The 13594-nt window shown below is 51.1% G+C and overlaps 1 long non-coding RNA gene and 2 pseudogenes across 1 annotated transcript; 2 read left to right on the top strand and 1 right to left on the bottom strand.

Moving 5' to 3' along the window:
• The window catches only part of LOC117068007, a 45224-nt pseudogene extending 43576 nt beyond the window's left edge, over positions 1-1648 (bottom strand).
• Positions 1649-2444: 796 nt separating this feature from the next.
• On the top strand, positions 2445-4623 carry LOC117066513. Its single transcript, XR_004430367.1, has 3 exons — positions 2445-2485; positions 4192-4268; positions 4584-4623. It is a non-coding gene; the product is annotated as an uncharacterized LOC117066513 (long non-coding RNA).
• Positions 4624-10664: 6041 nt separating this feature from the next.
• On the top strand, positions 10665-11346 carry LOC117066512 (annotated as a pseudogene).
• Positions 11347-13594: the final 2248 nt, after the last annotated feature.

Raw genomic sequence — 13594 nt, 5'->3', positions numbered from 1 at the left:
TCTGGGGTGCCATGACTCCTCCCTGCTATGGACGGAGGAAAGTGATTGATCTGCCGGAGACATGAAACTATATGATCCTTCTTTCCACAATAGACTGGAGAGTCAAAACAGGCAAGAGTAGGTCAAGGTCTTTTAAAAGCCATACCTGAAAGGTTTCCAATAACAGTTGATTTGGTGGTAACTCAGTCACACAAACAACCGCAACAAAAGACACAACTATCAGAGAGTTTCAGGATCGCCTCAAAAACACCATCTAACATTAGGGAGTTCAAAAAGGCATGAAGTTTCAGAAATCAAACTTTATTTAAACGTCATTTGTATAAAATGGTAATTTAGCAGTATGAATAAATCATAGGGCAGAAGACAGATTGGAGACCCTGGGGCACAACTGCTGAGTTTGGAAAATTTGGTGCTGTACCCTTTGAAGCTCCCCTGCCTGGTCCCCGCGCCCCTTGCCTGCCTGTTAAGAAGAGCCTGTTGGCCGGGCGCGGTGGCTCAAGCCTGTAATCCCAGCACTTTGGGAGGCCGAGACGGGCGGATCACGAGGTCAGGAGATCGAGACCATCCTGGCTAACGTGGTGAAACCCCGTCTCTATTAAAAAATACAAAAAACTAGCCGGGCGAGGTGGCGGGCGCCTGTAGTCCCAGCTACTCGGGAGGCTGAGGCAGGAGAATGGCGTGAACCCGGGAGGAGGAGCTTGCAGTGAGCTGAGATCCGGCCACTGCACTCCAGCCCGGGCCACAGAGCGAGACTCCGTCTCAAAAAAAAAAAAAAAAAAAAAGAAGAGCCTGTTAAGAAGAGCAAATCAGGGGCAAATAGCCCAGAAGCCCAGTAGCAGAGAGACCTCCATGCCTGGAGGAGGAGTCCACCTCTGGGAGTAGGAGGAGCTGTTGGAACTCTTTCTCGCAGCCTCCTTTTCCTGCTCTCAAGCACCTCCAACTTGCAGATAGATAGCTCCAGCACCAGCAGAATGAAAAGGTCCTGATGCAGCAGGGCTGTGGCTCTAGTAAATAAAAGAGGCCTCTCTTTAGTGAGGTAGAGGAGCCCAGGCTTAACACCCTGGCCTCCGACACCAAGGCTCGCACCATGCCCAGGACTAGGGGCAGCGTGGGAGCTGCTGGCTGGGGCCTTGCTTGCAATCTCCTCTCTGCCACGTCTATCTCCAGCTACGCTCTCAGCTGCAGGGTTGAGGCCAGTGGCCATGGCAGGTAGCATGAGGTCTGGCAGTTCCTCGCTTGGCTGGTCTTTGGCTATACCGGTGCAGGGCCCAGAGGGCTCTGGAGCTACCTCTAGCTGCAGTGCTGCCTCTGGATGGGGCCTTCCCCATACTATGGGCTCTGGCTCGGTAGCAGGCACTGGAAGTTCCTCTCTCTCTGCACCTGCGGCAAGAGCTGAAAAAGGAGAAAGGGTCACTGACCAGCTTTTCTGTGTCTGAGCCTCAGAGTTCAATCCCTGCTGACCAGACCCCCACTGACCAGACCCCTGAGCTGTAGTGCTGAGTCCCCTAGCAATGGCCCCTGTCAGTTGACAGACCTCTCCTCCCCTCATCAGCACCCACAGGTGATTGAAAGTCTTCTCAGGACTGAATCCCAACTCCAGGACACAGGGAGGGGCAGTTGGCCCCAGGCTCCAGGTGCTAAGCTTCATGCTTGTGCCACAAGGTCCTCTGGGCCCATCTCAAAGGGGGCAGTGATGTGGCCTGGCACACCTGGATGCGCTGTGTGGGCCTATCCCTGAGCCACACAGCCAGAGGAACAGGAGGATGTTTGTCAACCCAGGCACCCCACTCTGCTGGGTCTCCCAGGGTCCTTCCCACGGAGGCCAGATTCAGAGACACAGAGCACAGAGGCCACAGGGTGACCGGCCCAGAACGCTGGAGACTAGGGTAGGGATGACACAAGGACTCTCCCCAAACAGCCAGAAGACCCTTTGCTAGTTTCTTGGTACTTCATTTCTCACCGGCTACCCTTCCCCCACCAGGAATCCCCTTCATGCAGAGTCAATGAGGAGAGGAAGATGGTCACAGAATCCATGGAAAGAAAGAAAGCAAAAGACGGCTGAGGAGAAGAGTTGGGAGTGTAGCATTGTAAGGGTCCTACACTATGCAGATTATCTGAGGGCTGGCTGTGATTAATTAAAGGTGTGTCTTGTAGACAACCATTACACACACACACATTATACACACACACATTATACACACACACACACACACACACATAGAGAGAGAGTCTTGCTCTGTCACCCAGGCTGAAGTGCAGTGGCCCAAACACAGCTCACTACAGCCTTGACTTCCTAGGCTCAAGCAATCCTCCCACCTCAGCCTCCTGAGTAGCTGGGACTACATGTGTGGGACCCCATGCCTGGCTGATTTTGAAATGGTTTCTTATAGAGACAGGATCTCGCTGTGTTATCCAGGCTCATCTGGACCTCCTGACCCCAAGCAATCCTCCAGCCTCGGCCTCTCAAAGTGTTGGGATTACAGGCGTAAATCACTGCACTCGCTTACACGTTTTTAAGAGGCATAAATATGAAAGTCATTTGCATAAACTGGTAATTTAACAGTCTAGGGCAGAAGACAGATTAGAGACCCCGGGGCACAAGTGCTGAGTTTGGAAGATTTGATGCTGTACCCTTTGAAGCCCCCACCTAGTCCCCATACCCCTTGCCTGCCTCTTAAGAAAAGCCTGTCCCAGGGAGCAAATCGGGCAAATAGCCCAGAAACCCAGTAGCGGAGAGACCTCCATGCCTGGAGGAGGAGTCCACCTCTGGGAGCAGGAAGAGCTGCTGGAACTCTTTCTCGCAGGCTTCTTCTTTTTTTTTTTTTTTGAGACGGAGTCTCGCTCTGTCACCCAGGCTGGAGTGCAGTGGCCGGATCTCAGCTCACTGCAAGCTCCGCCTCCCGGGTTTATGCCATTCTCCTGCCTCAGCCTCCCGAGTAGCTGGGACTACAGGCGCCCGCCACCACGCCCGACTAGTTTTTTTTGTATTTTTTAGTGGAGACGGGGTTTCACCAGATTAGCCAGGATGGTCTCGATCTCCTGACCTCATGATCCACCCGTCTCGGCCTCCCAAAGTGCTGGGATTACAGGTTGAGCCACCGCGCCCGGCCTCTCACAGGCTTCTTTTCCTGCTCTCAAGCACCTCCAGCTTGCGATAGACAGCCCCAGCACCGGCAAAATGAAAAGGTCCTGATGCAGCAGGGCTGTGGCTCTAGTAAATAAAAGAGGCCTCTCTTTAGTGAGGTAGAGGAGCCCAGGCTTAACACCCTGGCCTCCGACACCAAGGCTCGCACCATGCCCAGGACTAGGGACAGTGTGGGAACTGCTGGCTGGAGCCTTGCTCGAAATCTCCTCTCTGCCACGTCTATCTCCAGCTACGCTCTCAGCTCCAGGGTTGAAGCCAATGGCTACAGCAGGTGGCATGAGGTCTGGTAGCTCCTCGCTTGGCTGGTCCTTGGCTGTACCGGTGCAGGGCCCAGAGGGCTCTGGAGCTACCTCTAGCTGCAGTGCTGCCTCTTGACGGTGCCCTCCCCATGCTGTGGGCTCTGGCTCCATAGCAAGCACTGGAAGTTCCTCTCTTTCTGCACGTGTGGCAAGAACTGAAAAAGGAGAAAGGGTCACTGACCAGCTTTTCTGTGTCTGAGCCCCAGAGTTCAACTCTCTGCTGACCAGACCCCCACTGACCAGACCACTGAGGAGTGCTGCTAAGAGTCCCCTAGCAATGGCCCCTCTCAGTCCACAGACCCCTCCCTCCCCTCATCAGCAGCCACAGGTGACTGAAAGTCTTCTTAGGACTGGACCCCAACTCCAGGACACAGGGAGGGGCAGTTGGTCCCAGGCTCTGGGTGCCAAGCTTCATGCTTGCACCACAAGGTCCTCTGGGTCCATCTCAAAGGGGGCGGTGATGTGGCCTGGCACACCTGGATGCGCTGTGTGGGCCTATCCCTGAGCCACACAGCCAGAGGAGCAGGAGGGTGTTTATCAACCCAGGCACCCCACTCTGCTGGGTCTCCCAGGGTCCTTCCCACGGAGGCCAGATTCAGAGACACAGAGCACAGAGGCCACAGGGTGACCGTCCCAGAACCCTTGAGACTAGGCTGGGGACGACAAAAGGACTCTCCCCAAACAGCCAGAAGACCCTTTGCTAGTTTCTTGATACTTCATTTCTCACCGGCTACCCTTCCCCCACAGGAATCCCCTTCATGCAGAGTCAATGAGGAGAGGAAGATGGTCACAGAATCCGTGGAAAGAAAGAAAACAAAAGATGGGTGGAGAGAAGAGTTGGGAGTGTAGCATTGTAAGGGTCCTACACTATGCGGATTATTTGAGGGCTGGCTGTGATTAATTAAAGGTGTGTCTTGTAGATAACCATTACTCTCAAACACAGTATATATATATATATATAGAGAGAGAGAGAGAGAGTCTTGCTCTGTCACCCAGGCTGAAGTGCAGTGGCCCAAACACAGCTCACTACAGCCTTGACTTCCTAGGCTCAAGCAATCCTCCCACCTCAGCCTCCTGAGTAGCTGGGACTACATGTGTGGGACCCCATGCCTGGCTGCTTTTGAAATGGTTTCTTATAGAGACAGGATCTCGCTGTGCTATCCAGGCTGGTCTGGACCTCCTGCTTCCAAGCAATCCTCCAGCTTCGGCCTCTCAAAGTGTTGGGATTACAGGCATGAGCCACTGCACTAGGCTTACACATGTTTTTAAGAGGCATAAATATGAAGGTCAGTGTTGCCATGAAGTCAGGCAGGGGTTGGCAAACTGTGGCCCACAATCCAGATGAAGCCCCACTCCTGTTGTGGTGAATAAAGGTTTATTGGAGCCACAGTTCCTCCCCTGTGTTCACTTCTTGTCTGTGGCTGCTTTGGGGCTGCAGTGGTGGACCTGAGTAATTGTTGAGTATGTGCAACAAAGACCACAGGGTCCACAAAGCCCAAGATGCTTACTACCAGGTCCTTTTCAGAAAAATCTTGCTGAACTCTGGGGAGAGGGCCAGGTGGCAGCAGGGAGGCCATTGGGGAGGCTGGTATAGTAATCCAGGCGAAAAATGATGGGAGCTCAGATTAAAGCAGTCATGACAAATGGATGGAATCAGGATATGTTTTGGGGGTAGGACCAACAACACATGGATAAAATGGACAGTATTTAGGTATTTAGAGTTTCAGATTTTCTTTCTGCCAAGGGTCCCTTCCTTAAAAAAATTATACAAAAGATCAATTAAAAAACTGACCAAAAAAACATGTCAACAAGATTGTGTGATTGAAGCTGGGGTTGAGCCTGAGTACCTTGTGTTTTCAGCACCCCGGCTGTTCCAGAGGCACCCTACAGAGCCCCTTGGGTTCAGACAAGCAGAACTTGAAACCACAGATCGGAAGGAATAGAAATCTGCGCATCTTTCACACAAGCCGTAACATTCTAAGCCACATCTTTGCAGCACACTGACGTGGGGCTACTTCACACACAGCCAGCAAGGGATTGCACCAGTGCCGGGATTTGTGTCCACCCTGTTATAAGAAGGCAGCTGCTTGCGTGAGGCATGGCGGTGAGGAAACAATGCCACCCGGATCTCACCATTGGCTGTGTGGACTGGCTGTACCATGGGCCAGACGCATGTCTTGGGCAGACACTTTTTAGATGCCAACTTGCCTGTAGACAAAGATAACGCAGAGGTGGCCTTGGGGAGGGCCGGTGTGATGGGTTGAATTTGTCCCCTGAAATTCCTGTGTTGATGTCCTTAGCCCCAGTGCCTGAGAATGTGATCTTATTTGGAGATAGCCTCTTACAGAAATAAGCTAAAATAAAAAATGAGGTCAGTAGGGGGTACCCAATTCAATATGACTGATGTCCTTATAAAAAGGGCAAATTTGGACACAGAGACACGCATAGAGGGCAGATGAGGTGAAGAGACACAGGAAAGGCCACCTACATGCCAGAAGAGAGGCCTGGAACAGAGTCTTCCTGGACCTCCCTGGAAAGAGACCTACACTGCTGACATCTTGATCTTGGACCTACGGCTTCCAGGACTGCGAGATAGTGAGATTCTGTTGCTGAAGCTGCCCAGTCTGTGGTACTTTAAGGGAGCCCTAGCAAACCAATGCAGCCTGGTAGCCCACAGATGGTGAAAAGATGGAATGAGCGATGGAGACCCAGGCTTCCTGTCTACACCTCCCAAAGTGTATCATACGGGATCCTTTGCTGGGCGTAGGTTTGCAAGATAATTTTGGTGGGGGTGGAGGATGGGTGAGGGTGCATAATTTCAGTGTACATTATCATGTGTTTAGCTTGGAAATGCTTATAAGAATAGTTAACCAACTTAAGGTTTATATGCTACTCAAGATACAGGTTTAAGTGCTAATAAAAATGGATGCAAATGAAAACACTGTCCTGCTGTGGTCCAGAGAATCTCGATCTTTCTTTCAGAGAGACTTGCAGCTTTGAGCAGGAGCTGCCCTCTCCTTGCTGCCTACTGTAGGCCCCCACAACACACACACACATGCACACATATACCTTTGCACACAGCTGGACACACGCATATTGTGCTTCATGCCCTCATTAAGGAGGCATGGAAGGGAATGTGTGTCTGTTAGGAAATGAAGACGGCTCAAGCCCCTCGTTCCCTGGGTGTTTGCACAGTTGTCCTCTCTGCAGACCATTCTTTGGTCTCTTTCTCCTCTTAGTGAAAGGAGAAGCAGAGCCCCAGCGGGTACCCGGCTACTTTGGGCCCAAGCCAAGGTCACAAGCTTCCTCGGGAGCCTGGTGAGACGCAGGCACCACTGGTCCTCCCAAACCGAGGGGGCAGCGTTCGGTGGAGCTGTGAGCCCAGGAAGGTCATAGACAGGACGACTCGGTTCATTAGACACAACCAAAATCCAGTGAGGAAAGGCAGTCACCAAAGCTTTTATTCTTCAGGAGGAGGGGCTCTCGGGGGCTGTGAGCAGCAGGCACAAGGACTTTATTGCCCATGTGGTTAGGTGATGATCACCTACAAGTGCACTGGAAACTGGGACCCAAAGTGCCCCGACCTGCTCTCTCTCTTCCCTCTCTCCCTTTCTGCCTCTCTGCCTCTGTGGCTTCTCTGTCTCTCTTGTCATCTCTTGCCCCTTTCCCCATCTCTCTTTCTCTCTCTCTGCTCTCTCCATCCTCCTCTCCCTCCCAGCCTCCTCTGTTTCTCCCCCATCTCTCTCTACCCATCTTTCGCTTTCCATCTCTTTCTTCTCTCTTCCCATCTCTCGTCTCTCTTTCTCTCTCCCTCTTCCTCTCCCTCCTCACCCTCATTCGTGCTCCCTGGCACCCATCCTAGGCTGCTCCTAAGGCAATGCCAAGGTTGCTGTCCTGTCACAGTGTCCCCACCTCCAGCATCTACATATGAGAAGATGTTCAACATCATTAGTCATTAGGGAAATGCAAATCAAAACCACAATGAGATACCATTTTGCACTCATTAGGATGCTATCATCAAACAAATGGAAAATAGCCAGTGTTGGAGATGTGAAGGAACTGGAACCCTCAGGCATTGCTCATGGGAATATATAATGCAGTGGCCCATGGAATGTATAATGTATAATGTGGAAAAGTTTGGCAGTTCCTCAAAAAGTCAAACGTAAAACTACCATATGACCCAGTAATTCCACTATTAAGTAGATGTCCAAAACTCCTGACAGCAGGGTTGCAAACAGGTACTTCAACTCAGGAATGCAAAACCAAACATCATATGTTCTCACTGATATGTGGGAGCTAAGCTATGAGGATGCAAAGGCATAAGAATAATACAATGGACACTGGAGACTTCAGGGGAAGAGTGGGAGGGGGGCAAGGGATAAAAGACAACAAGTATGGTGCAGTGTATACTGCTCTGGTGATGAGTGCACCAAAATCTCAGAAATCACCACTAAAGAACTTACTCATGTAACCAAATACCACCTGTGCCCTAATAACTTATCAAAAAATAAAACACAATTTAAAAAAAAAGATACTTGTGTCCCAATATTAAAAGCAGCATATTCACAACAGCCAAAAGGTAGAAACAGCCCGATTGTTCATCAACCGATGAATAAATGAGCAACATGTATTATATGTGCAGGGGGGAGATACTATTCAGTTATTAAAACGAATGGAATACTTACACATCCTACAGATATGGATGAACTTTCAACATTTGCAACTCAAATCTAATGAATAAATCGGACCGAAAATAGTGGCTAATGCCTGTAATGCTAGGACTTTGGGAGGCTGAGGTAGGAGGATAACTTGAGCCCAGCAGTTTGAGATCAACCTGGGCAACATATCAAGACCCCATCTGTACAAAAAAAAATTGTTTAAATGCCGGGCATGGTGGTGTGGGCCTGTATCCTCAGCTACTGGCAGGGCTGTGGAGGGAGTCTTGCTTGGGCTCAGGAGGTTGAGGCTGCAGTGAGCTAAGATACCACCACTGCAATCCAACATGGGGAAGAGAGTAAGATCCCTCTCTAAACATAAAAATTATAAAAATAACACATAAAATGGCTGGGCACAGTGGCTCACACCTGTAATCTCAGCACTTTGGGAGGCTGAAGCAGGTAGATCACGAGGTCAAGAGATCAAGACCATCCTGGCCAGCGTGGTGAAACGCTGTCTCTACTAAAAATACAAAAATTAGCTGGGTGTGGTGGCTCATGCCTGTAGTCCTACCTACTCAGGAGGCTCAGGCAGGAGAATCACTTGAACCCAGGAGGCAGAGGTTGCAGTGAGCTGAGATCATGCCACTGCACTCCAGCCTGGCGACAGAGCAAGACTTCGTCTCAAAATAATGAAAACAAAAACAAGCAAGTGTGTGTCTGTGCCCATGCCTTTGAGCATGTGCATGTCAGCGTGCATAGCTGTGTGTTGTGTCTGTCTAAGTAGGCACATGTGCATGCGTGTGAGTGTTGGATGCTGGAGCAGTCAGGGTTCAAGTCACTCACAGTTAGCACCCGCTCCTCACTTCCTCATGCCTGGTTCCTACAGGTCCCCCCAAGAAGCATGTAGGGCCCAAACACCCCCTGCCACCTCCGAACCCCAAGCACAGGCATGAGAGGGTGAGTGTGGCACCCTGGAGCCAACTCCTGGTGCACGTGCCACAACCGCCAGCTTGCCCTGGCCTGGCTCCTGGAAAACACCCTTGGCCAGCTGGAGAGCTGTTGACTTGGGACACAGCAATCACCACTTTATCCCGCCCCCAAATACTTCCTAAGGCCATTTGTTGCTAGGAGACGGGCACAGGCAGCCTGCTCTGTTGGCTTCCTAGACACAGTCTCCCGGGACAGGAAGCCCGTCTGGCCCCCTTCCTATGAGGTGGCTGGGGAGGCTGGTGGTGGGCATTGGGGATGAAGGATAGATTGGGGCAGTTTGGGCATGTTGGGGTGATCAGACTCAACACCAGGCTGTGGGGGCTATGAAGTCCAGCAGAATCAAAGAAATGGGAAATGACAAGAGAGAAAGTGGGACCTGGAGGCCAATGCTAGTATGGAGGCTGTGAAGGCCCCAAGCTCTGGGAGCCCACACTATTTACTGGTGCTCAAACAAAGAAACAAGTGGTGAGGATGTGGGTGTTTAAAGGAAGCAATGTATCCAGTGAATGAGCTACAGCTGTGATGTTGTAGCATTTTCTTTGAAACATACGGCCACCTGAGATAATGGGAGTGCTAGAAGCAAGGAGCCAGCAAGTCTAGCAGACATGCAAGCCCTGCCTCGGCTTCTCTCCCAGCACTCAGCTTTTCTCCCAACAGGGCAGAGTAAGAAGCAGGAAGTTTCAGAGCCTTAAGACCAGAGGGGCCCCGGTGCCCCTTGGTCAGGATGCTGAGCCCAGAGAGGGCAAGATCCTGACTTGAGGTCACAGAGCAGCAATCCCTGGCAGAACTAGCAATCCTTTTGGAGAAATTCAGAATGTATGGTCCCAGGAGTCATTCATTTACTCATGCATTCATTCAGCGATTACGTATTGAGCATCTACTATATGCCAGATCCACTTCTAGCCCAGCATACAGCAGTGAACAAGGCAAACCAATCTCCACCTCAAGGAGCTGATGCTCTGGTCACAGAGACAGACAACAAGTGAAGAAGATCACATCACATGATGCTAAAGGCTAGCAAATAAAATTACACCACATGGAAGGTTGGAGTCACTCTGTCCAAATGGTGGCCACTAGCCCCATGTGGCTATTTGAGTTTCAAGCAATTGGAGTAATTGAAAATGAAGAGTTTAGCAGCTGGGCACAGTGGCTCATGCCTGTAATCCCAGCACTTTGGGAGGCCGAAGCGGGTGGATCACAAGGTCAGGAGATTGAGACCATCCTGGCTAATATGGTGAAACCCCATCTCTACTGAAAATACAGAAAAATTAGCCAGGCATGGTGGTGGGCGCCTGTAATCCCAGTTACTTGGGAGGCCGGGACAAGAGAATGGCATGAACCCGGGAGGTGGAGCTTGTAGTGAGCCGAGATCACGCCACTGCACTCCAGCCTGGGCAACAAAGCAAGACTCTGTCTCCAAAAAAAAAAAAAAAAAGAGTTTAGCAGAGCTGCAGCTGTGCTTGGAGCTTGCAGGTGCTGTGTCACTGTCACCACTACCTCACTCCCATCCCCGCCGCAGCCAGGGGCAAGCTCAGTCACCCCGGGCAGTGTCCCTGCTGCCGCCCCGTGGCAATGGCCACTAAGATTGATAAAGAGGCTTGCCGGGAGGCCTACAACCTAGCACAAGACGACAGGTTGGCCATCATCTGGGTGACTTTTAAATATGATGGTTCCATCATCGTCCCTGTCAGGCAAGGAGCAGAATACCAGCACTTCATCCTGCAGCGTACAGACGAGGTCTGGTTGCTTGCCTTCGTGTGTGTCACCACGGGGGATGCCATGAGCAGGAGGTCGACGTTTGCCCTCATCAGGTAGATTGGCAAGAATGTCAAGACCCCGGTGAAGGAGGTCATACAGGATTTCGCTAAGGAGTTTGTGATCAGTGATCAGAAGGAGGTGGAGGGAGATTTAATGGAGAGGGAACTGAAGAAGACTGAGGGAGCCAATTGCGACGCCCAGGTGGAGTAACCCCAGCTTCCCCACTGCCCCTTGCCAAAGTCATCTGCCTGCTCCCCGGGGGAGGGGACCTCCGGCCTCAGCTACCAACCCACCAGCCCAACAGGGAGAAAAGAAGCCATGAGATGCACCATCCGCCACCCTGTGTCCACAGCCCCCGTCTTCCTGCTTCCCTTACAACACTGCTGTGTCCTATCTCATGAAGCTCATGGAACCCCTTTCTTTGATCTTTTCTTTTCTCCCCCTCTTTTGTTCTAAAGAAAAATCATTTTGACGCAAGGTCCTGCCTGTTATCAGATCCGAGGTGCCTCCTGGCTTTTCCCTTACATGTAATGAGGCTGCCTAGTGGGATCTGTGCGACCTCATGTTGCTTCTGGAGCCTGAATTTGTTTTGCCATCTCAGTTTTCTTGGGCCCCCCCCGCCTATTTACCACTGAGGGCAGCTGGGCCAGGAGTGGCACCTGGTGACTGCAGCTTTCATGAGCACACAAGTCCATTCCTGTAGTCAGGCCCAGACCTCCTGCAATCTGCCCCGGGCTCCCTCATCCCACCTTCATCCAGAGTTGCCTAAGTTTTATCCCCGGCAAAGGTAGGATTGCTCAGTGGTGAGAAGGTTAGGTCTAGCTCTGACCAAATAAGAGAGAAAATTTGCCTTAAAACTTACCTGGCAGGGTGGATCACCTGAGGTCAGGGGTTCGAGACCAGCCTGACCAATATGGTGAAACCCCGTCTCTACTAAAAATAAAAAAATTAGCTGGACATGGTGACAGATGCCTGTAATCCCAGCTACTCAGGAGGCTGAGGCAGGAGAATCGCTAGAACCCAGAAGGCAGAGGTTGCAGTGAGCTGAGATTGCACCATTGCACTCCAGCCTGGGAGAGAGGGAGAGACTCTGTCTGAAAAACAAAAACAAAAACAAAAACAAAAAAACTTGCCTGGCAGTGGCTTTGCTGCACAGTCTGAAACCACCTATTCCCACCCTCTTGACTGAAATTTCCTCATGACACAGAGAAGGGCAAAGGTCTGAGCTCAGAGTTGACGGAGGGAGTATTTCAGGGTTCACTTCAGGGGCTCCCAAAGCAATGAAGGTATTAGGGAGAGAGGCCCAGGGTGGGGACTGGGAATTTAAGGAGAGCTGGGAACTGATCACTTAGGTTCAGGAAGCTTCTGTAAAAGCAGCAAGGATGGCTTGGGCCAGAGGGCTACTCTCCCTGTGATGTTAGCTGTGAGCAAAGCCCTGGGCTCACGGCACTGCTAAAGCCCATGGCTTCAATCCTACACCTGCACCACACATTCGAAAGGATCGTTTTGTTTTTTGTTGTTTGTTTTTGTTTTTGTTTTTTGAGATGGAGTTTCACTGTTGTTGCCCAGGCTGGAGTACAATGGTGCTATCTTGGCTCACTGCAACCTCCTTCTCCCAGGTCCAAGCCATTCTCCTGCCTCAGACTCCCGAGTAGCTGGGATTACAGGCATGCACCACCATTCCCAGCTAATTTTTGTATTTTTAGTAGCGACGGGGTTTCTCCATGTTGGTCAGGCTAGTTTCAAACTCCTGACCTCGTGATCCACCCACCTCAGCCTCCCAAAGTGCTGGGATTACAGACGTAAGCCACCATGCCTGGCCTGTTTTGTTTTTAAAGAAAGATGAGATTGTCCTATTTCTTCAGGAGAACATTTTATATAGCTCTTTTTCTTTTTTCCTTGCTCATTTCATTTTGGAAAACTGTACTGTATTGGGATTGCAAAGAACATCTCTGCACTCAAACAGTTTACAGAAATTTTGTTTTTTTAAAAAAAAGAAAATTAAGAGTTCAGTTCTTCCACCACAATAGCCACATTTGAGGGGCTTGTTAGCCGCACGGGGTGGCTGCTGTGTTTGATGGCGAACGGGGAGCATTTCCATCACAGAAGGAACCACCAAACAGGGCTGGTGTGGGGAGTGGACGGGGGTGCTGGGGGCTGGATGGCCGAGGACAACAACATCTGGACTGTCCTGCTGAGAAGGGGTGGCCACATGGTGACATACCAGGAGGAGAGGACAGAAGGTGCAATGTTGGCCAGATGGGGAGATGCTTGGTGTGTTCAAGGGACAGAAAGGACAGAGGGAGCGAGGGGAGAGGAGAGCGAGGTGGGGTTGAGGAGTCAGCGGGGGCCTCTGGGGCCTAGGTAGGGAGTTTCTGCTTTATGTGGAGGGCGTCAGGAAGCCATGGGGAGAGGGGTTAAGCAGGGGAGTGGCATGGTTTTGACAATATATGGAGAATGGATTTGTGGGGGCAAGAGTGGAAGGAAGGAGCCCTAGGGAGGAGGCTACTGTCACAGAGAGGAAGGTGACTGAGACTGGATGATACGAGGAGTGGGGAACAGCCATAGCCCAGGCCTCAGGGTTCCGGATCCAGCTGTGCCTGAAGTTGATCCCCCCCTCCCTCCTTCTTCCTCTTGGTTACTGGGCACCAACTAGAACACCCCTCATTACTACCACCCACCTATCCCCTCCCTCACAAAACCCCCAACTGTCTTTCTCCTATCTCTGTGCAGAGCACTCAGAC

Source organism: Trachypithecus francoisi, unplaced genomic scaffold (genome assembly GCF_009764315.1).
Source record: "Trachypithecus francoisi isolate TF-2019V2 unplaced genomic scaffold, Tfra_2.0 Lachesis_group20, whole genome shotgun sequence".
Classification (NCBI taxonomy): domain Eukaryota; kingdom Metazoa; phylum Chordata; class Mammalia; order Primates; family Cercopithecidae; genus Trachypithecus; species Trachypithecus francoisi.
Note: the sequence above shows the minus strand (reverse complement) of the source record. Positions and strands in the feature narration are given on the sequence as shown.